We start from the raw sequence: 26,737 nt of genomic DNA on the forward strand, positions 1-26,737 counted from the left end.
GTAAAAATCCTTTTACTCTTCAGTAAAGGAACAACAAGCATAACATTACTATTATCCTTGACAAATGCATGGCACATTTTGGCTGATGTGTCAATAATATTTTTCCATACTATTTCAATTTGAGTGATCAAGTGAACTCACCAGCCCTCACCTGTGAGGAAGGAATTAAAAATTACCATGTGACTGCAACATCACCCTGGCTGTATATGGAGTAGTTAAGACAACATGATATAAGAAAACCATTATAGAAAGTAATAATAGGAAAAATTATTCCATTCAGCTCTTCAACTTATACATACAAGAAGATGCAGTATCAACACATGCACTGAACTTTAACCACTACTGCTTCACTCTTGCTTCCTTTCTCAACAATTCATCTTACTGACACCCCAAAAAACCACCCTCTGCAAATGAGCAAGTGTTCTTAAAACAATATAATGATTTAACTTACTGTATTGTGGAGCTCTGACAAAGTGGCTGTTGCAAATATAGTTTGTTTTGAGACACAAAGCTATGACAAACTTGATAATGGAAATATGGCATTAATTACTTCCCCTCCCCCCCCTTTTTTTCCTTCCCTCAGCTTTCAAAGGACCCTGTTTACAGTGTGAAAACCTACTTTTCCCTCAAGCGCTCTATTTTAGGAGCATTTCTTCCTGTCCAAGTTATTTAAAACCATGTACTTGTTATCAATTCATAGCAAAGTTCCCATCAATGCCATTTCTAATACTTACCGTATAAAGCAGCATTGCTTTGTTTCATCTACTAAATGGTGTGCTGCCATTTGAACACTTGATCCTTAAACCAAAATCTTCAGAAAAATAGCTGCTTAATAACTATTATATTAACAAGTACAAAAAATGAAAAAGACTTTAAATACAGCATACTATTCTAATAAATACAATAAAAAAGGTGTCTTTACTGTCTCATTTCAGAGATAATATACCAGAAGGACAACAGAAAATGTTGGGTTTATATCCACTGAAAATATGAAAGACAATTCTTGATTATAAGCATAACATCCAGTCCTCATTTTATTCCCTGAGTCCCAGTAAAGAATAAAAAGATTTTTCTCCCCTTCCCAGGAAATAGATTAGATAGGCATGACATTTTTCCACTTCACTGTTGTATGCGTTTATAAGCTTTCCTTTTGTAGCATTTATGAATTCAAACAGTGCTAGGGTTAAGCTGGAGCAAAGCAATTTGGCATGCTTGCATCTGCTTTTATTAGAGAAAGCGAAAGCAATCCATGAGGTCCGGACTGACCTTAAAGCACAAGTATTTATTTGGAGATTCTAAGGGCTTACCAATTGTGTTTGGCAAGAGGGAACCTAAATTCGATCACACTCGCACACAATGTCACCTTAATTCAAGCAATCACCTTTCAGTTCTTCTGCTCAGTCAATAATATAATTGGCATTCTATTACTATAAATACTGTCTCTTTAAAAAGGATTTATGAACCAGACATACCAATTCCACCGTGCTGCCTTCTACAGGACAGAGACAGGTTTCCAAAGACAGCTACTTCCAAATTCAGATAATTTACTGTAAAAATTTCATTTATGCTGTTCAATGTAATTATATTTTCAAGGTATATGTATAACCCAGCAATGCCTTCCATGAACAACTGTCCCAGAAAAATATTTAAATCAATCATTTGTACAGCCAAGTACTACTACTACAGAAAATTATCTTAGAAATCCCAGATATATGAAGGAGGTAGTTTGGAAAAAGACGTCTTTGCTGCTGTCACCAAGCAAACTATTTCTAAATTAATCTGCTGAAATATAAATGCATTCAGAGAACACACTTCCTCAAGGAACTGGACACTACTATTTTGTGTCAAGGTAGGATTGCCCCCATTCATTTGGGGAATTTGAGCAACTATTAGTGTTTCAAACTCTCAAGTCCCCAATAATTCAAAGAAATGCATTAGGAACAATTAGTGGGGAAACTTTTACTGCCTCTCAATGACAAAGATACTTCATCAAATTTAGATCCACAGCAGTGCAAGCAGTAAAACTATGGGAATACAGTCAGCTGCTTTGCAGATGGACTGCTTCTCCTGAACACTTCCATCTTTCCACCTAATAAGCATTACCATTATTGCCAGGTAGGGATGTGCTAGTGATTAAGATTTTATTATTCTTTTTTCTAGTTTAATCACTCTTCCTCCATTTTTTTTTTTGTCTTTCCCTGGTTATTTCCTTTAACCACTGGAAAATCTATTTTAAAATCAGCAGTACACAGAATTCATTCTCAGTGACATGATAGCAAGTCCCACCTTTGATATATTCTAGGTATATCAACATCCTATATTCAAATAAAATTTGGTCTCCAGTAGCCCTGGCTGATATTGGCTCTTGTACTTTTCCCTGTTAGAGTGCTGGTAAGTCAATATTTAGGATTGTTTCCACATAGCCAATATCTCAAACACCTGACACCACTTTGACATAGCACTCCTTCTCCCTCCCCTTTGATTCTCTCAGTCCTTTCTAGCTGGACTTCAAGTATTTATTTTAATATTCCAAGCCAAAAGGCAGACTTCCCTCCCCTCTCCCCTCTGGAGGTGAGTCAATACCCCACAAAACAAACTCGGTCACATCACTCATGTTCACTAACAGTCTAGTTACAGAGTTTCCTTTGAAGAATTTTTCCTTATTTTTTGAATGAATGGTCTGAGAAGAGCAGCTGGATATTAATCCTTTGACATGTCTAAAATTCAGAGTAATCTGCAATTTGCATAGCAGTACAATGGCACCTGTTATGCACCATTACATTCTTACTTTGCTTTCCGTAGTCTATTCAAAATTACATTATATGTTATTTTTAGTTTAAAAGCTTGAGCTGAGCAGTTATCTGCTTATGTCTTTTAAAATAGACATTTACACAACAGAATATGTTCTTGAAATTTCTAGGCCAGGCTGCCTCAGGATGACAATTCTCTTACAGAATTCAGGACGATGACTGGTTGATGGCTACATGCTGTCATATCTAACCTTTCCATTCTGCCTACATCATCAATTCTTTTCTTGGGTCATATACACAGATTTTTTCATATTTTTGGACAACCAAAACTATTTCTCTTTTTTTTCCCTGTTATTTCAGACTACTGATTCACAGACACATCATATAAAGAAAAAGACTAGTGGCCTCCAACAGGAAAGAGAACTATTGTACCTCTTAACTCCACTACCAAACCAAACACAGAATTGCAAAAGCAAAGACACTTCCATTCCTTTCTTCTCAAAGTTGCCTTCAGAGCTCCTGTTTACTGTATCTGGAGATAGACTAATCACAGTTCACACACAAACATGCTCAGTGAATTGGGAATTCAGGCAACATGGTCTCACAAAACCACAAATTGATCCAGTTCACCATCCTGCTCAGGGCTCAAAAGCAAATCCATCAGGCTCTCACTGAGACCCAGAGATCAACACACACAACTCCATTACTACCATGTACAAGGTTCTACAACTGAGCTTCTTCATCGCTGTTTTCCACCCACTCAGCCTGTTTGCTTAACATCCTACTAACATACAAAAGGCATACCTACACTGCCTTTTCAATCAAGAGCAATGCTGCATGATTCTCCTAATTTGACATCAAACCCAGATCAGTAGCTAAGGGGCAAATCATGGTAGCTTGAGCTCAGCTCAGTGCTAAAGGGGTGAGACAGCAGCTTCAGGATGGAGCTAACTCATATTCACCAGTTCACCATGAAGGTGTGAAGAGCTATCTGCATGGACTATAACATCCAAGAAATCTGCTCATACTAGGGCAGAATTAATCACCTCCTCCTCAGAGGAGATTCCTCCTCCTGCCAGTATCCCTCCAAGGAAAAGCAAGTCTGACAATTAATACAGGTAATAGCATCTGACAGCAGCTATACAGATGTGCCACCTAAAGGATGCAGACACTGCAAGGAATCTAACTTACATTTTCACTCTGTACCCAAAGAACAGGAACATGGGGGGGGGGAGTAGTGGTCTAAGAAATGGAAGCCAAAACTATCAAATATAATAGGGATATTTGGTTCACAAGTCACCTATGGCATGCAACACTGCAGGTACCACGATAACAACAGTTAAGGAGAAGATTAAGCAGGTACAAGAGCTCTAAACCTACAAATTGCTGCTGCCACATATATAAGTACACTTCCTTGCCTCTCAAGTTTTCCTTTGAAAATACTTTTACTCATTGCAAGTATTTGCTCCAATCTTGTTTTTATTAATCCACCTATAAACAGCTTAACTGTGCATATAAATATTAAAAATTAATTTACCATGTCATAAAATGCCAATATGGTCACGAAAAAAAATCCAACTCATAGCACAGCATAGCATACATTTGTTTCTTCTATATTATATAAATCTGTTGTTTAACAAGTGTTTAAACAGTTGATTTACAATTTATGACACCACAAATACATATCAATTTAAGTTTCACTGCATAATGTGACTATCTTGAATTTCTAAATCTTCCTTTTATGTTGCAGGCTGCTTTAATTATCACAGCTCAACTTTCTGAAGCTGACAACAGAAAATCTCAAAATGAAAAGAAGTTGTTGAAAATAAGTATGAGATTATGGGATATTTAAGTCTCCCCAAAAAAAGCTTATTGATGAAAATGGGTCTCTGTCAGGTTGTCTGATGTATTATCCAATCTCTTTTTAGCAAAAAGCTATTTCTACTTTAACTATTAATCAAAGAACAATTAAGTTACACATTTATGAGTAAGTACTGAATGCTGAACTATCTTCAAAGGAAAGACTAAAGTTACCGTGATACTTCATACACAGGCAACTATTATGCTCTGCTACCAAAATTTTACCTATTTATCCACTTAATACACAGTGAAATATCTACAGCTATGCAGTATTATGTATCTGAACTTCCTGCTTTCTGTAGAAATGCCTGCTACATACTACTACATAAGCAAGCCTCATGCAAAGCCATAAAAAAAAGCCACTTTTAATTTTTTTTTTCCACCTGGCATTATTCAGCTGGGGACCAGAAGCAGTACCAGTGCATTTATTTTTAAATACACTAGCATTAATCTTTGCAAACATAACTACACCAGAATAACTTAACCACTGTGAACAAAGCAGAAGTCAGCAGTCATTCTCTAAGATTTGGCGACCCTCAGCACATCAACTTTCTTTACATTTTCCCTCTGCCACTCAGCATTTTTGTCTGATAGGGAAGCCAGATGGCTAAAGAAGTTGTCCTGTCAGCTTTATCTTTAATCTCTGCACTTAGATCTATGAATATAACAACAAAGGGTGTAAGGCGATGTTTGTCAATGCAATGTAATAAAGACACTTCCCTTTAGAATACCTTCTTTCTGTGCTTCAAGGCTACAAAGGGATAATAAATACATATAGAAAAGTAATGATCTCCCCATCAGTAAAAAGAGAATGTTTGGCCTGTATATTAATAATCATATTTACTTTGTTCAGCTACTACTGTATGAAAAAAGTCTAATAAGATGTTGCTTCTCTCTACTGCTTTAATGACACCATAGCTTAGTTGCTAACACTAAATTCATCCAGGAGTCAGACACAGAGAGGGGACCAAGGCTAAAGCAATTTTGGCCAGTACGGACTTCCTCTGAAGTTACAGGGGAACTGCCCTGCATGTTTGTCAGCAAGACAGTTCAACACAGCCAAGAGATCGATTTGTACAAATCAAAGTTTAATCTGGAAGATGATTAACAAACAAGTATAACTAGTTACCAAAGGAAGAGGCCACTCATCCCCCTCTCAGTTTCTTCAAATGAAGACAAGCTTTCCAGCAGCTCCATTTCAGCCTAGCACAAGTTACTTTCCTCCATCAGGGGAAATGAGTGAAATTTATATTCCTGACACAGGAGATGAAACCAAACGCTTCAATGACCTCTTCTGATCTTTACTACTGTGAATCTATACATCACCCTAGTAACTCTATGTACAATTTTAATCTTATTTTAACACAATAAGAAACAAAATTGTCAAAACCAAAACTCTTTCCTTCAGTTTTCCTGGAAGAAGAAAACAATCAAGTGAAGGAGAATTACCTCTGTCATTACTGCTCCACTGAGAAAAAAATTTCTACCACCTTTTAATTGCACAATTGCACCTAATGACAATGATTCTTCAAGTGATTTAGACTAGTAAGATCTGGCTACATAAGGAGCAAGATAGCCACTCCAACAAAAATGGGTCAAGGGACAAAGCTGCACATATAGTTAGCTAGGAACTCAGGATTTAGGGAATAGGAATATACATTTCAGGTGTGTATGTCTTCACTATTGCTGAAGATTGTTAGAGAGACTGTAAGTGTGCATGTATAAATTGTATATCTGTGTCTTTATCAGCAGGTGTTTGGGTTATGCACTCAAATACCTCTATCTTATCCACAGAAAAACTAATTCAGATTTCAGTCTTTTACTGAAAAAGAAACCCACACATACGGTTTAGCCTTTATATGTTGTAGAGTTCATTACAAAAGAAGCAGGCTTTACTGACTTTTTAAAATGTTCCTATTCACTTACATTTTACTTCAGAGCTTGTTTTGGATATTCTTTTCACATCTGTGACATTGCCATTGATTCATTCTGGTCAGAAGTCATAGGTTTTATTTCTTTTGAGCAAACTAGGGGGCTTTCTGAATGAATCAGCATCACCTTTTTGTTAAGGAGGCTAACTACTAATGGTTTTGCCAACAAACTGCACTCTGGGAAGTTCATCACACTCTCAAGTCTTCAAGATCACCAGAAATCATTCTGGTTCTTTGTTATGCTCTCACCTATGATACTGAGTGCAGGTGCTGTCTATAATGATGAAGTGAACAGAATTCAACTGAACATCTTCACCTAATTTTTGAAACCTAGATTGTTATGTCCCATTTCATTTTTATGAGAATTATTTCAAACTTTTTCCACATAGATCTTGGGTACAAAGATGATATTTTTATTCTGTTTTTTTTTTCATAGCTCTCTAAGCCATCCACAGAACTCATCAGCTGAATTGTCATCAGCTGTTGTTGAGCTTTACAACAGTCATATTGATTGGTATCTCCCAAAGGTATACTGTAATCATTTTACCACTGATAGGGTTATAGGCAGACACACACTTTGACATTCCCCTTAGATATGATAAATGCAATCCTCATTTTCTCAGATCTTGTGCAATTCACCACATATCCATCTATTACCACAGAATGACCCTTTCTATTTCACTGAAGCTGTAAAGCCCAAAGATTTAAATATCTTCTTAATTCATACATACGCCATACATTCCATAGCCCTATTTTTGATTAGTTCATGGTGCTTCAGCTCATTTCCTCAATGAAAATATCTGCTGATGTATTCCTTTTGAATAACTTTGTACAGCATCACTTTGAATGAAACATTATCAGCAGGCTTCTCCCCCAGTGTAATCTATCTCATTCTTAAATACCAGAGGGTATTCCTGACACGTGCCATATATGGATCATTCTGCTTGTGGACTGCCACAACCCTTCTTATTATAAAAAACAGAAACCAGTTTGTGGTTGTTACTAGCTAAACCAAAGATGTGATCTCTGTACTTTTAACAGCATGTTCTCCACTGATGCCTCACTGTCATCCTCAAATGATCATCAGTTCTAACATTTGTCTAGTTTCTAAATACCCCTGTAAACCCACCACTGCCACAATAGAGAAAGCCTAAGTTATATCCACATACATTTGAAGACATGCACAATGCAGACATGGTTACGGTGCTATGTGTTTATGGAAGTAACAGATAAAACATACAGTCAGCATAATCTTGTAAATAAAAAGGTGACAACTCCACAAGCTGTCTATGTAACTAAACTAAACACAAATTATATCCTATGTCTACAAACATTACATCCAGTAGCCACAGTACTTCATATAGCTAGTTTTCAGACAGCTGATTCACTGAAAATCAATTCTCTTTAAACAGCAAAAGAAAAAATCCATGTCAATATAGCAAGATTACTCTTCCATATTCAAATTACACTTGTATTCAGTTTTGAAGTTATTTTTAAATATCAGTCAAGTGCACATCTAATTGGATGCAAGTTGATGTGGATTAGAATAGGTAATTTAAATCAGCATTTAAAAAAAATATATAAAAACTTCAAGGATACACACCTTTTCTTTAACAAGTCACAATCTTGCTAGCTTATTATCTGAAGTGCACATTCTTGTTGCAGTTACCAAAATTAGGGGTACTGAGAAAGTACATATTTTTGTATGCATTAGGAAGAATGATGCCTTAAGTCAGAAGACCAGACCAAAGCTGAAAGTTATTATAGAAAAAAAAAAATATTGTGACTATGTGTGAATCACCTCATTACTGTAAGACCTGTAATGATTAAAAAAGTCTGAAGTATTTCAAGTCATAACTATCACACATCAGTTCAATGCATTTTAAAATTCAACCCATAATTTTCTTCAAAGATTTAACTATTGTTACTACAACTTTTTATATTTGAGAGCTGTAAAGTAGTTCTAAAATACACAAATTTATTAACAATACTTAAATTTATATATCATTTACGTTCCATGATCATAGAGTCAAAAGTTCAGACAGTCAAAAATATGAATCAGTACTTTAAAGACAAGACTAAAAAACTTCTAATTTTGGACCAATAATCATCTTTAAAAATATGTTATCTACAACAGATAAAAGCAAGTATCAATGAAACAATTATTTTTCAAATTTTTGTCAGATGAGTTAAATATTCTACTATTGTAAATCAAAATATTTGGTTAAATGGAATGTCAATCAAAGCTTAATAACCAAATTCAAGTGAACACAAATTGAAGTGTTACGTACTTTCTGTGGTTCCTGTAATGGCTAATTCAATAACCCTAAATGGAGTGTTACTGCTGATTATTCTAAGTTGAATAAGACAATCTGACAGTTACTGTACTTTGAAATTTTCCTTTAGTAAAAGCATTTTAAAAACTAGACATATCATAAAGGGCTAGAAAAACTTATTCCTATGTTTGACATGGAAAAAGCCTCTAATCAACATTTGCTAAGCATTATGTTCTGTGCATTTTTTGCTAATACTCTCAAAATGACAAGTAAAAATCGGTCATTGCAAGAGTAAAGCAGTCAAGACAGCCACATATGAACTTCAAAGAGCAACTGGCACAAACTCAATGCCCTAACACTGCTCTCATCACAGAACTTCAAAGAGTTCTGTGTTGAGATTATGGCAAGATTTGGCCTAGTGTACAAAATTCTAGCTGCACTATTTGGGGAAAATGTAATAAAATCTCTATGAAAGTTTGAACCTTTTAAATGCTAAGAAAGTGCTCACAAATGAAAATGGAGCTGCCTGTCACTGCCCTACTGAACTACAAAATTGTTCTTAGCATTGGATCATAAATATAAAACTAAACTTTTCATCTTTCTTCTCAGAAATTGCAAGCCACCTTTGTAAATTAACTTTCCATGCAATCCAAAGCCCCCCATCTAGTTGCTGGACATGATTTTTTTTTTTTTTTTTGAACTACAAACCTTTTAGTTATTAAATGTGGCTTACATTTGCATCTCTTGGAAATATTTTTTTTCTTCTCCATTTTTTTTAGGAATTCATTTCACTCCATTACCAGGGGTGTGAGCAGGTTGCTGACTATGCTGATAGGCAGAGAGCAGGGAGAAGTACTTTCTCCACATTTCCTTCAGATAATAGAAATCTGCAAGCTACTCAGTGTGACAGATGAGCTATGTGAGCTAAAGCAACTTGTTCCGCTTGTCAGCCTCCAAGAATCTACAGCAGCGAGATACAATTGCGATGACACCACGATCGCAGAACTGGGTCAAACATACGGTCACTTTAAAACAGAATGTCAATCGTTCTTTCTACTTGAGGAATTTGATTCAGTGACACTAAAAGCTGTTAGATACCATTAGCTTTATATCTAGGTTCAAAATGAAACTGTTACTTTGACAGTATTTGAAGAATCCTCTTGCGAGCCCTACATCGCCATTAAAGTTTGTAAGAATCACAAACTGTCAAATAGTATCACTATTGCCCATAGGGATTGGGTACTTCATGACCAGAACACTTTCCTGTGTTGTACCAGGGGATCTGTGCCTTTGGAGTAATATTTCCATTATGACCTTTGTAGATTAAATGGATTAAAATCCTCACAGAGTTTTAAACAAGATTATACAGATATATTTTTTGGTTTTAATTGCCGAAATAAAAATAGAAGATACCTTAACTCATGCCTAGACCTATTATTTTGTTTAAATCATCATCTCATACAGAAATTAATTTTTCATTTTATTTTAGTGGAATTTAAGAATTACTAATTGAATTATAGTAGACATTTAAAGATAACTGAAAAGTAATATTTAATAATCTATTCCAATTATTTCCCTGAATCTTGGAAGATTCACTTGCATTATATTGTGATGATGAAACACCCCATGCAATACTACTAGCGTGCATAGTTCAAAGTTTAAATAACTGTGGTATACAGATCATGCTATGTGGTGAACCTAGGTAACATTTGGAAAGGCAGATATTGAAATGAAGATAGTTCTGATCTTACTCTGGCATTTAATCATCAGAATCTTTATTAAGTGACACAAAACTGTTCACTTTAACAGAATTACACTATGCTTCAGTACAGGTAACTTTTTTCCAAAAGCACTAGAAATGTAGAAGGAAACAGAAGTCCGAGACATCCAAAAGTAATTTCCTTCTCAATATTTCATGAATTTGTGTTGACAGTCTGAGTCAAGCTCAGATCATGGACTCTGGCCAAGCTCAAACTCCCAGCCTATTAGATTCCACAGTTGAATTTATAGGTATTTCAATACACCATATTCAAAACACTTCATATATTTCAGGTTTTAATATATATATATTTCTGGTCTGTTTACATTATGTAATTGCCTTTCTAGTTCAACATAAAAATTTTCAGGAAAAATATTTTCAAGAAAAACTTCTGATGGAGCTGTTCAGTTAAGATTCATATTTTTCTGCAGTTAAAAACTTACATAATTCTTAAAAATAATTGTTGTTTACTTGCTTTGATTTCTAAATGTCTTTGATCTCATTCATTAATATTCATTAGTCTTCTGATGTTGGACTAATAAGAATCTTACGCATTTATAAGAAGCTATTTAAACAATGTTATCAGATTTTTCCTGATTTATGTTTTTCACCAACACTGCCAATACTTTATTCTTTGTGTTCTCCAGCTTTTTCTTCAAACTTCCTGACGACAGAGTCTACATACACCAAAACAAAGTGGAACTCAACAAAAGCATAACTAATTCAGTCAATTATGAGCACAGAACCCTAAATGGATAACAGCATAAACACATAATATATATGGACAGAATGAAAAATGCTCATACTCAGCATCACTTCCATATTTTACAGACTTTATGATGGAACATCTCTCAAGCAAAAAATAAAGAATACAGCCACAACTTTTCAGCTTCAAGAATTTACAGGCCCAAAAGCAGCAGCATTGTTGCCAGAAGACAATACCACTGACATTTCACACCACAGGTGCGCACACAACAACATGCATAAACAGCCAGTCACATGTATTCTCTGCATTTAAGAAAACATTCGTTGTTTTCATAGTTAGTTTCCACTGTTTCCAGTGCATATCCACAAGAAGTTGAAAGTAAGAGTGTGCCAGCATATGCTGCACAACATACCTGCAGTACATACACGGCATAAATTAGAAGCGCCCAGGGGAACAAATGTGAGCTTACAGGCTGAGACAATCCATCAGAACATGCCAGCAGTTTCAGGTTAAACATCCACTGCTCATTAAACCTTCTCTACGCTCTTAAGAGTTTTGCTATTACCCCATTCAAAATGCTGATTAACACTAGAAGTAATTTAGGCAAAGCAGTCCTATCGTACTACACCTCACGTGTATGCAAAGATAATTGAAATATGCAATAACTTTCAAAGAAATATTGCTACTTCAGAAAGAAACATCTATGAAGTCAGGTCCAGTAACTCTTAATTCTCCAAGCAACCATAAAGGTCTTTCACTGAAATATCATTTTGTTAAAGAAATGACTTGGCATAAACCTCAGTGCTAATCAAGTCAATGCCACACATTCACATTTGCTTCGCTGGCATCTGGATTTATCCTCAAGTGGTCTAGTAAGACCAGGTGACTACCGTGTCTATTAATAGTTCTTACATTCTGGGCTTTCACTGGTATTTCCAACTTGAAGATCAAAACCAATATATGATTTTTTTTTAAAAAAAATATTTTGAGATAAAGCTACACCAATTTGAAACAGTCTATTAGAGAATTCTATCTAGGAATTAACTCTTACACCACAAGAGAAATATCCATTATAAGCTTCCTAATGACAATGCAGTAAATGGGCAAAAGCAGGAAAATACATAATTATACAGTGCCCACTGCAGCATACAGAGACCAGAACCTTTGACTATCACACCCATATACCAAATTTCCATACACAGAAAAAGCTGTTACTGTAGTCTCAGTATCAAATAATAACAAAAAAGTTCCAAGGACTAAGTATCCCAAATTCTAGGACTCCCAGTGAATGCCACAGGACACTTAGTACCTAATAGCATTGGTATTCACCAAACCCAAACGTTTCAAGATAGTTGTTCATAATACAACTGTTATGTAAATCAAAGTTTAAAAGATTTTCACTGGTACCAGTGTTCGACTATCTGTAAAGCTATGCATATTAATATGAATTTGGTTCTCTAGAACTCTGGAAAAAAACAAAGTAATTTTAGAAGCTTTAAGTAATATTCAAAGTATTTATATAAACCAGATGCTGTGGATAATCACCCATTTCTAATTCAGATTATGTGCAACATCAGGCCTTATATATCACTCTCCTCAGAGGTAAGTATTATTAATCTTCCTCTACAGAACAACATTTTCTCTCTCTACCTTTTCTCCCTTTCTATTCTTTTCTTTTCACCTGAACTAACTTAAGTCTGCATTTAGATACTGATACTCACTCTAATTCTGATACTCAAACTCACCACTTGGAGATGCATCATTATAGCATACATCATATTGATATTTTATCCCAGCTAATCAATTCTTCTAAAAACAAGTCATACATCAGAATTCACATGACATGAAAAGCATTAATGTCACAATACTAGAAGGCAGTATTTTTTCCTGATACCTGGGAAAGTGAAGAACAGGATAAAACTCTCCTAGAAATTGTTCCAAGTAAATAGTTTTGTGTGCTTTACATTATAAACCACTTACATTCTAAATTGTACTTCAAATATCCTAAAGTTACTAAATTTTGAATTTTTTTAGTTTTTTTAAATCACACTGTCAAGGCTTAACAGCTACTGCTTCAGCTGCAGCACTGGGAAGGCTAAGTCTCACAAAAGGTATAAAGCACTAGAGCTATTCAATGGAGTGGGATTCAAACAGCAAAACTGAGGAAAAGCTGACACAGAGATCTCTCTCATTGAATACAGGTAAAGAGAAAAAGACAGCGCCTACTACTAACCATAATGAATCTGCGGAGGGAAGCTTACGAATTATACTAATTAATAAGAAGCAGGCAAGAAAAACAAGAGCCTCAAAGCCATAGCAGCATCTTGGCAAAACTCCCACAAGCAAACGTACTATCAGTCTAGGCCTCACGATCCTTCTTTGTCTTTCAAAGTGCACATACCCAGCGGTCAACTCTTTGCCATATAATCAGAGTCAGTCAGTCTGGCCAAATATCCAATTTACTAAAACAATCTTTTAAATGAAGGAAGTGACCAATATGTTGCCACTAATATCCAAGCTTGGTTACATCCACACAAACTGAAGCAACTGCAGATTAAATATACACTAAATTCATCTTTGGCAAGGAAGATTGGTGCTTTACTTAAAGACATCTATTACTTAACTACCAAAAGAGCAGCAACTTCCTAGAAAAGATTTATATTCTTTTACCCATAAAAAGAGGCTCAGAACAATTTTCTAACCTTTCATATAACTGCAAAATAGGTCCATCCTTTCCACTAAATGTGCACTAAAACATAGAGTTCTGTTAAGTTTTGATATTATGTTCATTCAGTAAGCATGTTCTGCCTCATTCAGATTTCATCTCCTAAAGTCAGAAAAGAATCTGTCAGAATATCTCTGACAGAAAAATCTGATTTGGTTGAACAGCTCAAGACTTTCCAAGTGAATCTAAACTTTAAAAAGGTACTCATGTTAAAGCGACAAATCATCATTATAATCTATTTCTATGAGTTATCATTTAAAAAGTCAACAAAAATACATCTACCATTCTATAGACAGAACTACAATGGAATAAGACTTATGTAACAGCCTTTTTTAGGACAAAAGTTAGGCACCTTGACAAATGCAGTTTCTTTCACATTTAATGGAAGCCCACTTCCTTACTAATTGTCATTGGTTCTGTGACTGAAAACTGCAATTAGTTATGCTTCACTGGCACACACATGAATCCTTTTGTGGTTATGTTATTCAACCTCAACGTTAATAAGCAGATAAAAATTCTACAGGATTGCACCACCACCCCTATTTTATTAAAACATTTGTAGCAAGAGACAGTTAAATACTGCGTATCCTTTAAATACATTAGCTAGGAAAATGTTCGCCTACCACAAGTGAAACAAGTCAAGAAACCAAAAACCAAATAAGACTACTATTTAATTTGTGCAAACAGTACTTAATTTAAGATCACATAAAAAAATAAAATGCATTACTAATACTGTTTTATTTTCAAATGGACCTCATAGTTACAAATGAGCTTCACTAGAGAAATAAAACTGACAGCAAACAAAAACAACAATGGAAAACCATTTTTATTTGTTCAAATGAAACTAACAAGGGCTACCAGCAGTAAAAACCTAACTTCTTTAAATTCCAAAATGAGTCTCCTCTCCTGACCTTTATAGAGCTCAAGATGCGTACGTACACAGAATAAACAAAATAATTTGAAAGCAAATTCACTGAGTGCACCTGACCTTTGAAACAGCACAGATAATTTTAATCAGATTTGCACAATGTTAGTCTGTCTCAGTTTCCATGTAGCAACACAAAGATGACAAAACTACTTAAGGAAAAGACAGACATTTTACCAAAGTAAAAGCATCTTTAAATATTTTTTGAAATAGCCAACAGCCCTAGGAGTCTCAGGTTCAGGAAAGATTCCTCTGAAATTCTACTCCCTCAGTGTTGAGCTAAAGCTGCACAATTCAGAGAGAAGAGGCCTCTTTGCCAGTTATGCAAGTTTCTGTAAGTTAAGTTGAAGAACTGACACCTAAAAGAAAAAAATTACAAAAACATTTTTAAAATTGGGTTTCGTATGAGTGGTCAGTAGTTGCCTCCTTGATCATCTAGCATACAGTAAGCTACTTAAAGCTTCTCATTTTTGTTGATTATCTTTGATTTTTAGAGATAGTGAGTAAAAAAAAAAAATCAAGATTTGCAGCATAAATAATCTGACAAGCAGTGCTGACTAGTAAAAATCTCTAGTTATAAAGAACAGAAGTTCTCAAAACTATACACGAATCAGCCTTGATTGAAACCAGCTGACAATACATTCCTTTCTGGAAGGACAGATGTTACAAGAGTTATAAACGATTTATCAGCCACCAAAGCTGACTATTGTTTGTAACACTTGGGAAAAAAAAATAAGAAAGAAACCTTATACTTCATGCAAGCTCCAAAACAGCTTATTGGAAGTAGTTGTACTACTTATGCCTGATGAAGTGAGGAGAGTTAACATGGAGGGCTGAAAGTCCTGTTCAGATTCAGATCCTGCAACCTCCATCAGATTAGACCTTCCACACTGACAGTGACAACAAGGTTCTTCTGCCCAAGATGGAAAACAGCAGGAGAGTAAAATACAACTAACTGAACAGACACTTTTAAAATGCTGAAGTTTGGCTTTGGTACTTTTGAGAAAAGAACAACAGTGAGTAGAACAGAGATCCTCATTAATTTAGTATTTACTCAAGTCTAAACTCTGTTTGAGGGATGTAATAGGACAATACAGCTTTGTCAAATAATGGGTTTTAATCTGACAGCACTAGTTCAAATTACTGCAGTCTAGTTGGTTTTTAAGATTAACCTCTTACCATTTACAGGGAGATGTTCAGTTTAACAAACCACTTAGATATGAGAACAGACAGGAAGGAAGTGCAAAGTAAATACTGTTAACTACATGAATTTGTAATTATGTACATCTCACAAATGAATTTTATACATTGGCTGTTTCCTTGCAGAACAACCACTACCCTGTAATATCTATGAGCAACAACGTGAGCCAAATGTATTTCTAAAGACAGAATTTAGTCACCTTATTCACTCACATCATTAAGAGCAAACAGCATTTGATACAGCCTCTGAGACAATAAGCAACAGAATAGTTTATAAATCATTTGAAAACAAGCATTGCTGAGGGCTAACACATGTTAAGGTGGGATCATAAACAAGACAGTTTTCCAGAACAGCAATACACCATTTCTGTGTCACTGATTCATTATCTGAATTTGTTGTAAGCCAGCCAACCCATTTTGATTATGGCAACAATCACATTCCTCTTCTGCCAGACTATTTTGGTCTTTTTCTCTCTCCTTCACTCACACTGGATTTTATCCTAGAGGTTGTCTTTTGCCACAGCTATCTGAAATCCTCATCTTTTCCTAATAAGGAGTTTAACTTATTCAGCTTATCAGGAAGGTTGAGAAGGGAGCTGATCACTGTGTACAGACACTTACACAGTCTGACAACGTAAAGCTTTCTGACCTTGCAGACAGAGTCACACAGGACCTGGCACTTGGAAATGAACATTAGAGAAACTGAAACTGAAGTAAGGCCCAACTTCCAGACACTCAAAGTAATTTAAAATTAAATGAGCTGAAAAAAAACCTGTAAATAAGTATTGAACTAACTTATGACTTTGTTATTGCATTACAATTTATTAACATGAAATGGAAGTTATCACACTGCTGTAAGGTAAATTCCAGTTTTGTTTGGGGAAGGAGAAGGAAGCCTATATGTACAATTACTACGGTTTCCACTTAAAGTTCCAATCTATGGAATGCTCATCAGATTCTAGTAGAAAAAAGTATTAGTTCAATCACATCATTGAATGAAAAAGAATGTTAGTATAAAAACCATGTAAAGAGAAGCAATGCTCTGTTCAACTGCACTTTCAGGAAAAGCTCATTCAGTCAAAATCTGCTCTTTGTTCCTCAAGACTTTTTTTTTTTAAAACAAGTTTAGGAAAATTTAGACTGAAGAAACCCCAGCCTTGATCTAATTATTAGTTAAAATTGATTTTCTCTTTTTTCAGCTACAGCTTTCAAGTTTTTTTTTCCTAACATCCTTAAAAATCAAAATGGACAATTACATGTTTCATTGTTTTCAACAGAAAACACCATGAACAGCAACACCTATCTTAACCAGGGGTGGGGGGAGGCAAGACTTCACTGTAGGCATTTACACTAAGTTCATAATAAGCACTCCTAAACTGTCAGGCATAAAGTAAGAAGTTTCTCCTAGGAACACCAAATATTTAGTCACATGTATTTCAAGCAACAGGCTTTGAGGCAGTGTTTATTCTGATTTTTTAAATAACTTTTAATTCCATATACTATGCTGGCTGTAAAGGTATATAGGGAAAAACTCTTTGTAAAGCGTATCCAAGAAAAACTCTGTTGATCCACTAACAGTGTAGGCCAACGACCTACCCGTGCTTTATTTGACTAGTTAAACTTACAATGCAGAACTTGTATGACCTGTCCATAATACACACTAATAAAATATATTTTTAGGCTGACCTTCTGTACAATTTTTTTATGCCAATACATAATTTAACATGTATTTTTATGCCAGTACTTCTGTGCACAGCAATGCAACTCAGCTGCTGCGCCATTACAACATGGTCACATCCCAGTTTGATGTTAATATTGAAAAAATGCAGTTTTGATGCAGGGCCTGTATGGCTGAAAATCTGTAAATAGTATCTGCAAAGAAATTACAGCATTCAGCTTCTCTCAAACTGACTGTAAGCATCCCACTGCCATTAAGAGCTAAGAAGCAGCCACCTTTCAACAGAGAAATCCAATAATAGATGAATGATTATCTAGTGCACTTCCGATGACAATCAAACGGGTTTAAATGAACCTGTTGAATTTATAGAAGCATTTGCACAGATGTGACTAGTGCAAAAAGGCTGTTTAGAAGTTGTTCCTTTTCACCTCAGTTGGGAGAATGCACAAATAAAGCAGCACTTCATCTCTACTACTGCAGTAGTAAACCTGGTTCAGCGGCTGAGGCACTCAGTTACCCTGTGTTTCCAAGCATAATTTTCTGGATGGTAAGGCTGGCAATTCTTCCACCTAAAGCAGCTCCCACTTCTCTCCAGATCTCGCATAAGCCCATGTGAGGAACTGTCTGTAGGCTGTACAATGAATTGGAATGGAACAATGAACTCTTCAAGTTTGTCAAGGTTGAAAACAGCCCATTTTTGTATAGTCAATTTGCTCAGATGTCTCCAGTGGTCTGACTCACCACACAATTCAAGAAACAGCTGTACCAGGATAACAAATGCATTACACATGGGAAAGGAAACCAGCAGCTGATATGGACTTGCTTGATCAGGAATTCCTTGAGCTGGTTATGCTATTAAAAATAAAATAAATAAAAATAAGGAATGAAAGCTTCTGTTAATAAGGCCTACTTTTTGTAGTGGTTGAATCTCATAAGACTGTCTTAAAAAAAGCAGTAGTGCTTATGCTGTTGGTTAGCAGGCAACTTATAAACTGTGGGGTTTTAATCACGGCTCACTTAAATGATTACACAAGTGTCTCTAGACAGACCCCTGTATCCAGACTCAAGCACTATCTCAGTATTTCTTGCATCTACATAGCAAGAAGTTAGTCTTACAAGTACAGGTGTAGTTCACTCCCATTGTCAAGCTATCCTTCCCACCCTGAACTTTGAACATTTCAACACAGACTCAATCCATGCTAGCACAGCTTCAGAACTGACAGTCGCTTCGACTGCGGGTATGGTTATATCCTTCTAGATGCTAGTACCATAGCAGCAACACATTTGGTCTGGCAACAGCAGTCTCAGCAATGTATTCTTATAATCTGAATGGTTAAAACAGGATTCCAACCTCTGACACTTAGAGGAAAAGGATTTAGTATCACGTAATCACCATCAGCCCCAAAGTTTCCATCATATGTTTTCATAAGGTAGTGTAGTACAAAAGTATTTGTGAATTAACAGCTCTATAGTAGGTAGTTTCTTAGAACATTGGAAAATGTCATGGGTAGTTGCATTATACAGTCTCAACACACAAAATTGAGAACTAGTTGACATGTGAGCCTTATAATAAAATGTTCAAGGAATAACATAGGGTGATTTTATCTTTTCTAATGCTGCCTTCATATTTTCAATGTACAGACAAAGAATACTCACATATATGCTAAGTGTACCTCAAAAACTAACATTACACTAGAAAAATACAGGAAAAAATACCTGCCAAACACAGAATAAACTACTTTGATAGTTTCTTTTCAAATTTTAAAGCACTTGTCTACATCTTTAGGCACACAAATCCTTTAAAAACACTTGTTTTCCTAAGAAAGCCTTTTTCATTTATTTGACTACTCCCATAAAAATATCTATACTAAAATGCACTACTTTGTCTAATGCTAGAGTACCTCAAATTGTATCCTGAGTTGAAAACAAAAACCACAGTAGGATTCTTTGCACTGTGTTGCATGAACATCCCACCACTAAATCTTTCCTGTTTTAAATTCTGCACCTAGTATCCTCTTATATAACAACCACAAAAGCTAATCCTGAGTTGTTACAGTTACAGACCAGTAACAACTAAATATCCCACACTGAACAGTTTAATTGCTAGTGTCCACCTGCCAAGAACACTCTTCCTTTTCCAGTTCAGTACCTAGTAGAACAAGTTACAATAAACTTATAATAATTTATTATATAAATGATATAAATTTAATACTACCTATTATATATTTTTTTAATAGGCAAAGACTACTCCTACACAAGTCTAATGACAACTAAACCAAAAATATTAGTTGATAATCTGCATGCAGCAACACGCAAACAGGCACAATAGTCTGACAAACAATTCACAGAACAATATTATCACTGTAGTTTCATGATAATTTAAATAAAACTTCTATAAACCCTTGCATAGCAATGGAGACCGAAGTCCAGGGTAGTAAAATTTTCTACTGAAATATTGTGTGGACTACTAGGTCTTCGTTTGAGATGGGCGTCTCTATATTTTGGTTTTTTTCCATAAATACATGAACCTAATCATATTTTAAACAAGACTACACATTGTCCTCATCAAAATATCTGCCTAGTCAAAAATATGAATGAAAAAAAATGTATAAACCTCAGATCTAGGCAAGCTCCCTTCTGTCCTTCCCCCACCTCCTACTAAAATTGAATGTTTTGAAGTCAAGTTTGACCTGAAAACTTCCCTGCAATGAATAAAATTCTGCTATTCTAAAATGGTATTCATCACAACTATATAATTCTTAAATATTTAATAACACAACATGCACTAAAAAGTGATTGAAAGCCTGAAATCATTAGGAGATGTCCCAGCACAAGAAATAAAAAGGAGACATACATTTCTTTGCAAGTGTAATTTCAAAGTCCTTTCACATAGGGATCTAAAGACTGTCAGCTTGGTTGCTCTGCTACTGTATATTAAATAAGCATGTAATGAAGATACTGGTTTTGATTCATTGAGATGCCAAAGATCATGGGTAAAGTATATAAAATTAAAGATTTTTTTTTTTGAAAGTGGAATATCAAGAAGGTGGTAAGAATCAGGTACAACATCAAAAAGAAAAAAATACTGACAACAGAAAACAACATAAAATCCTGTACCACCTCAGTTTAGTGACCATTTAGAAAAATAATAACGCATGAATGCCATTTAAAAGCTATTTCCAAATCCAAAGACGCTATGAAGTACTTCACTTTCCATCAGTTCAAGGAATCATGATATTGTTTTTATTAACAGAGCACCGATTCCCAGTCTTAATACAAGTTAAATGCAAATTTGAGCCTTGTATGTTACCTCACGCTTTCTAACATGCCTTTACTATCTCTTAGTTCTCAGTTAAGACTTGTACACAAATCCAGCAACACAGTTTAGAAGGTACTTAATTTTCAGTATTTGCATAATACCATTGAACAGGACAAGTAATATGCATACTTAGTGCCAGATGTCAGCACTATGCCAATTTAACACCTTATTCTCTAACATTTCAGAAACAATTTTGAAAACAAATTAAATGACATATGTAAACTATTCCAACAAGTCAGTGGGCAATGAGTTCTAAACAACAGAATCCCTTCCAAGGCCAGTACCTACCAGACACATCACATTTTTAGCAACTTAAGACCTTGCTAAATCTGTGCAAATGCTAATGCTAAAAAACATTTATGTTTAAAAGAATTGATATCAATGTTTTTGACTATTCATGCACTAAGCCACAGCATTATTTCGATAATGTAACAGGCAGAGCTGCAGTGCCAATATAGAAAATCCATATTTTGGAGTATCTAGAAACATGAAGCTGATAAATGTAGTTGCTGAGTTGGTTGCATTACATTGCAAATCGGATGAGCTATACTGGGAATATTCAGTATTGCAGTGAAAATTGATGAGAGGAAAAGCACACATTCTGATTGAAATCAAAAGGTTTATTTACATCTCACAATTAGAACATTCTCTTTAAAAGCCCACAAGGTTAAAAATAGCTCTTTTACCAAAGCCTATTTACATTTTTCAAGTTTAGTACTAGAGTAACCACACCACTTCTAAAAAGAGTAGGCCTTTAGGAGCACTATATTATTTTGAATATTTCTACTGTAATTTTACATGTTTGGGAATGAAGGTTTGTTTTTGAAGAATCGGATTTGGCACTATTGAAACTTCTCTACCATCCAAGGATACTCTTGTTTCTCATGGCACAAAGGATAACCCTTTATCCCCAAAGGAAATATAGTGTACAACGTATCTGCTTTTTAATATAGGAAAACCAGATATGAGCTATCAATGACCTATCCTGAACTCATTAAGTCATCTCCTTGCTAGACATGATCTGCCCAAGGTCTACATTTTGCCCATCTATTCACTGGTGACCACTGAAATATGTCTGACCTTTCCAAGTTTCTTCTAAGAAGAAACAGAAAGCAAAAATTACCAGGGCTTCTGGCCATGATAATCTATTTGATTTTCAGCAAATACCAACACTGATAATTATTTTAAGTGATTCCTACATGTTTCTTTTGCCTTTTTTTTTTTCCCCTCCATCTGACAGGACTGTGGGTTTCTGTGCAGTTTTTCTAAGATCCATGGGATCTGCAGCTCTTCTGGAGAAGACAGTTCTACATTACTGTTCAAAAGCTTTCACTTACATGAAGACAAACCAGTATTGTGAATCCTTTCAACACAATCACCATTTCTGTGCTGTGTATAAATCAAGAATGAACTGTAATCTAGGGATTCCTGCCAGAAGAGTGGCACCAGGGCCAACAGACATACACCACTATTTATACAGCTACATGTACTCCTAAACTCTTCTCTCCCCCCCCCCCCCCCCCCCTTTTTTTAACAGGAGTCAGTGCCCTAATTTACTTTTACCTTAAGTATTTTAAAATACACATTCTATACTCCTTGGTCTTCATTACAAATATTTGCAAGGAGAACATCTCACTTGAAATGTTTGGACTAGATGATCTTCAAGGTCTTTTCCAAGCTAAATGATTCTGTGATTCTGTGAAACATACATCAGAACGCTATCTTGCCAGTCTTCTGCTCCAAGAGAGATGAAACCTAACTCAACAGAACTAACCAAACTTAAACAGAACTGGCAGAAGCAAGCTGAAGCAATCTTGTAAGATCTCAAAAAGCAACAAGGAGTGGAAATGTCCAGTATCAGCAGCTGACTTTAACAAGGACAAAGTGTCAAAAAAGAAAAATTAAGTTCAAAAATAGTGTTATCTGTTTTGTCTATTCATTATGAAAACTTGCTTTTTTCAAACTCTGTTGGGTCTGTGACACCATTCATATGCAAGAAATAAGATGAGAAGAAAAAGAAAATTCTAATTAATGCAGTGAAAAGGAGTCTGGTCAACAAAGCATTTCCTTAGAAATGTCAGTAACATACTGTCCACAATTACAATAATCTGATTACTGCAATATGTGCCTCCAGAACGCTAGTTCTCCTATATTTGAATAATTGCTATGCTGATCAAGCTCCACTTCAACACCACCTCAAGCTAAAGTTTAACCAGACTAAGGATGATTCCTTAATGCTCCATTTGCCGATCAAAGCAAATTCTCTGCCTGAGTATAGATAATAAGTCTATTAAAATATAACTAATGAATCATCTGATTACTGTCCCAAACCTTGAAATTCAGCAAAATGATATCCACTTCTGGTGGAATATCACAATAATAGCACAAGATCAACATAACTAAAACTGAATATCCATGAAAATGTTCATGAAGCGTGTAACGTATATCTTCTGTACTTCACCTGAAGACAGGTGAAACAAGTAAAAGAGAAAATAGACCTTCAAGACATTGTGCTGTCTAGCTATAGGATTTCTTATGTTAATGATTTCAGCTTTTGGGGGTGGGGTGGTATTTTTCAAAATAACGAAGTCCAATGCACTCAGAACCAGTCTTATCTTCCCTCTTACCACAGACATCTGCAGGAATCTATCTATATAGCTGCTCCTCTCTGAAGGTAACCTCAGCCCTCCCTCTCTGATACATCTCCCTGAGGGATTACATTCCATTGAACCTCCATTTAGGGTCCTTTTGTAGTGCAGGATTCCTTCTCAGAATCTAAGCAATTGTAGAGGAATGCTCTTTGTAAAAAGAACTCTCCAATCTGTTCCTTGTAGGAATAAAATTAACATACTGTCTTGAAATTTAAGGGAGGGGAGGGGGAATTCATCTTAATTAAGGACTTCTGCAGTAGCTCTTTCAGCAGCTGAATCACTTATTGGCTTTTGAGTGAACAAGCAAATTTTAATTGCACACTCACCAATAAGGCTGCATCAACATAAGAAGTGATGGGTTAGTCATAAACAGGACTAGATCCAGCTTACATATACAACCAAAAAAAGCATAGGAATCGAGTTCAACTAACACAAGTGTCATTTTTACTAACCAGTAAAGCTTTCTAAATCCTGAATATTAGGTAGCTGCTTCTCATACAACCCAATCTTATCCTTACTTTATGTGCACATTATTATGCAAAGAGATAACTACGTCACTATAAAAACTTACACACACTCAGAAGTTAAAGGCTTCAAATTCTGAATTGAGTATTTATGATGTCTATTCAGAATTATCCTGTAGCTTTAGGGACAATCTTACTTCTCTCATGTAGACTCAACCACCCAAAGGAACCCAGATGTGGTTAGGCCTTTTTTTTTTAAAAAATAAAAAAATCCAATTACATACACATTTTAACATTGCACTCAGAAAACAAAAGTTATAAACTACAAGGATGCACAAAGAACATATTGTGCCAAACATATCTGATTTATTTGATAAATTACTGGTGTAGTAGAGAAAGACAAGAACAATGAACATAATTTATGAAGACCATCTTTAAAACGTCCATCTTCCCCTAAAGCTTATGGAAATAACAAAGCAACAAAAACATGTAGCCCTGTAAAAATAATTTAAATGTAAGTGTGAAGAATCTATAGTAAGGCTAACAAGTCATTTAAGCTATTATTTAAAAAAAAAAAGGAGAAAATATGGATGATACTGGTCAACCTAAGTTCCACTTAAAAGCAATTAATCCTAATGCACAAAACATTATCTACATAGCACCAAATTATTTGGATATCATCAATTTGCATTTCAAAATCATTCTAGTATTAGAGTTTGAGCTTTACAAGTCAACAACAGTTTTCTTGCAGACCTAATACATCAACATTTGGGCCTCTGTAGTAAACATTACCAATTTGTCTGAAGCTGTTTATATACACACTAATGACATTCTATACACAAATCAGTTGACAAGGTTGAAAAGTGGCAATATTTTTAACTTTTGCAGAAATAGACAAAATTGTAAATACATAAAATTATATAAATAAACTTAATTGACAAACAAAGCTGCAGACACTGGAGAAGAATGACTTTGACATGTATAAAACTGAATAATTCTATTTACTGCAAATTCACAAAAGGATTCGTGTGACAGATGACAAAATGAATATGAGAGGATTACACATTGTAACTGTAAAAAGGCAAATCCTATAAAATATGTACACAGTTGTAATACACAAGACAAGTGGATAATCCCATGCTCAACATCAAGTTATAGGAGTTACCCAAGCCATTGTTTCCAATATCACTGCCATATCCTCCAATTTTCCCAACATGTAAAAATACTAACTTGGTCACTAGTGAAGTCAACAGAAACTGTAAACATACAATTCAAAGGCTGTCAATCTAAAATATTTTACTGTTACTACAGCCTTAGTTTTACACAATCTTCCCAATGCACTCAGAGACTGAGAAATAAACCACAACAAAGGTAAGAAAATGGTAAGAAGCTGAACACAGACATCTGAAAAATGGACTCAACTAAAAAAACCCTGTTTAATAAATAAGTAAATGAAAACAAGTAGGCTCCACAGTTTTCAATATTGCTGTCTTAATTCTTCTAAGTTTTCTCAAGACTACAATACCAATTAAATAAGCATTATTACAAACAGCACATTTTGAAGAGATTTAATTAGAACTTGCATCAGAAGTGCTATACTTGGAAATGTAACAGCTCACACTGAATGAAACTAGCAACATTTCTGCCCAAATATCTTACAAGGGAAAAAAAATAAACAACCTGAAAGAAATACAACTAAAGGTTTCATAGTAAGTGGCAGAACTGACAAGTGAATTAAATTCAGCTTTTACCAGCACTCTATGTCTAACGGTCACAGGAAAAAAGCAGTGTGTATGTGCAGAATTTTTCAGCACGCAGAATGTAACTTTTAAAGATAGGAATGGTACTCTGCTGTCATTCAAAGATTTAAAACTACTCAGAATTTCTAAAAATGCATTTGAGGGGAAATATGAAAGCAGGTTATGAAATTAGGGGGCCTACCATGTATTAGAGATAAGAGACATCTTGCCCTCAGGAAAAAGGCAAAGTATTTAATACCATTTTTCCATTAGACATTTCAGTGATTCAATTTAAAATTAAGTAGCCAAGATCTTAGCACATGCTCTGGAATGCCTTACTTGAATCACCAACATCTGAAAATTAATTACTCGAAAAACTGCTTACAGATGACATATTGTGTGCAATTATTCTTTGAATTGAACTTTGTACTTTCCTCTTTTTAAGAATGTTATCATTTAAGATTTTTAATTACATTAAATCCCACAAAAATAATTTAAGTCTTAGCTACTTTTTGTCTCAAAGGTAACTTTCACCTGAACATCCCTGAGCTCACATTTTTTCAGTTCTAGAACCAAGAACGAGTATTTTTTTTTTTTTTTTTCATTCTCGATCCTGATTTTACTCTTTCCCTTGAATGACTTATTAAGAACCTGCAAAATTAATCTGTTCCTTGGACACATACTATCCTTAGAAAGACAGAACTACCTTTGCTATGTGTATCATGTTGTCACCCACATTCAGCTGAAATCCTTT

General features: G+C 35.1%; 1 protein-coding gene across 3 annotated transcripts in view; it reads right to left on the reverse strand.

The window, feature by feature from the left end:
- FHIT (fragile histidine triad diadenosine triphosphatase) overlaps nt 1-26,737 on the reverse strand; it is a 622,267-nt gene that overhangs the window by 594,798 nt on the left and 732 nt on the right. The window lies entirely within an intron of this gene.

This window comes from Strix uralensis, chromosome 10 (assembly GCF_047716275.1).
Source record: "Strix uralensis isolate ZFMK-TIS-50842 chromosome 10, bStrUra1, whole genome shotgun sequence".
NCBI lineage: Eukaryota > Metazoa > Chordata > Aves > Strigiformes > Strigidae > Strix > Strix uralensis.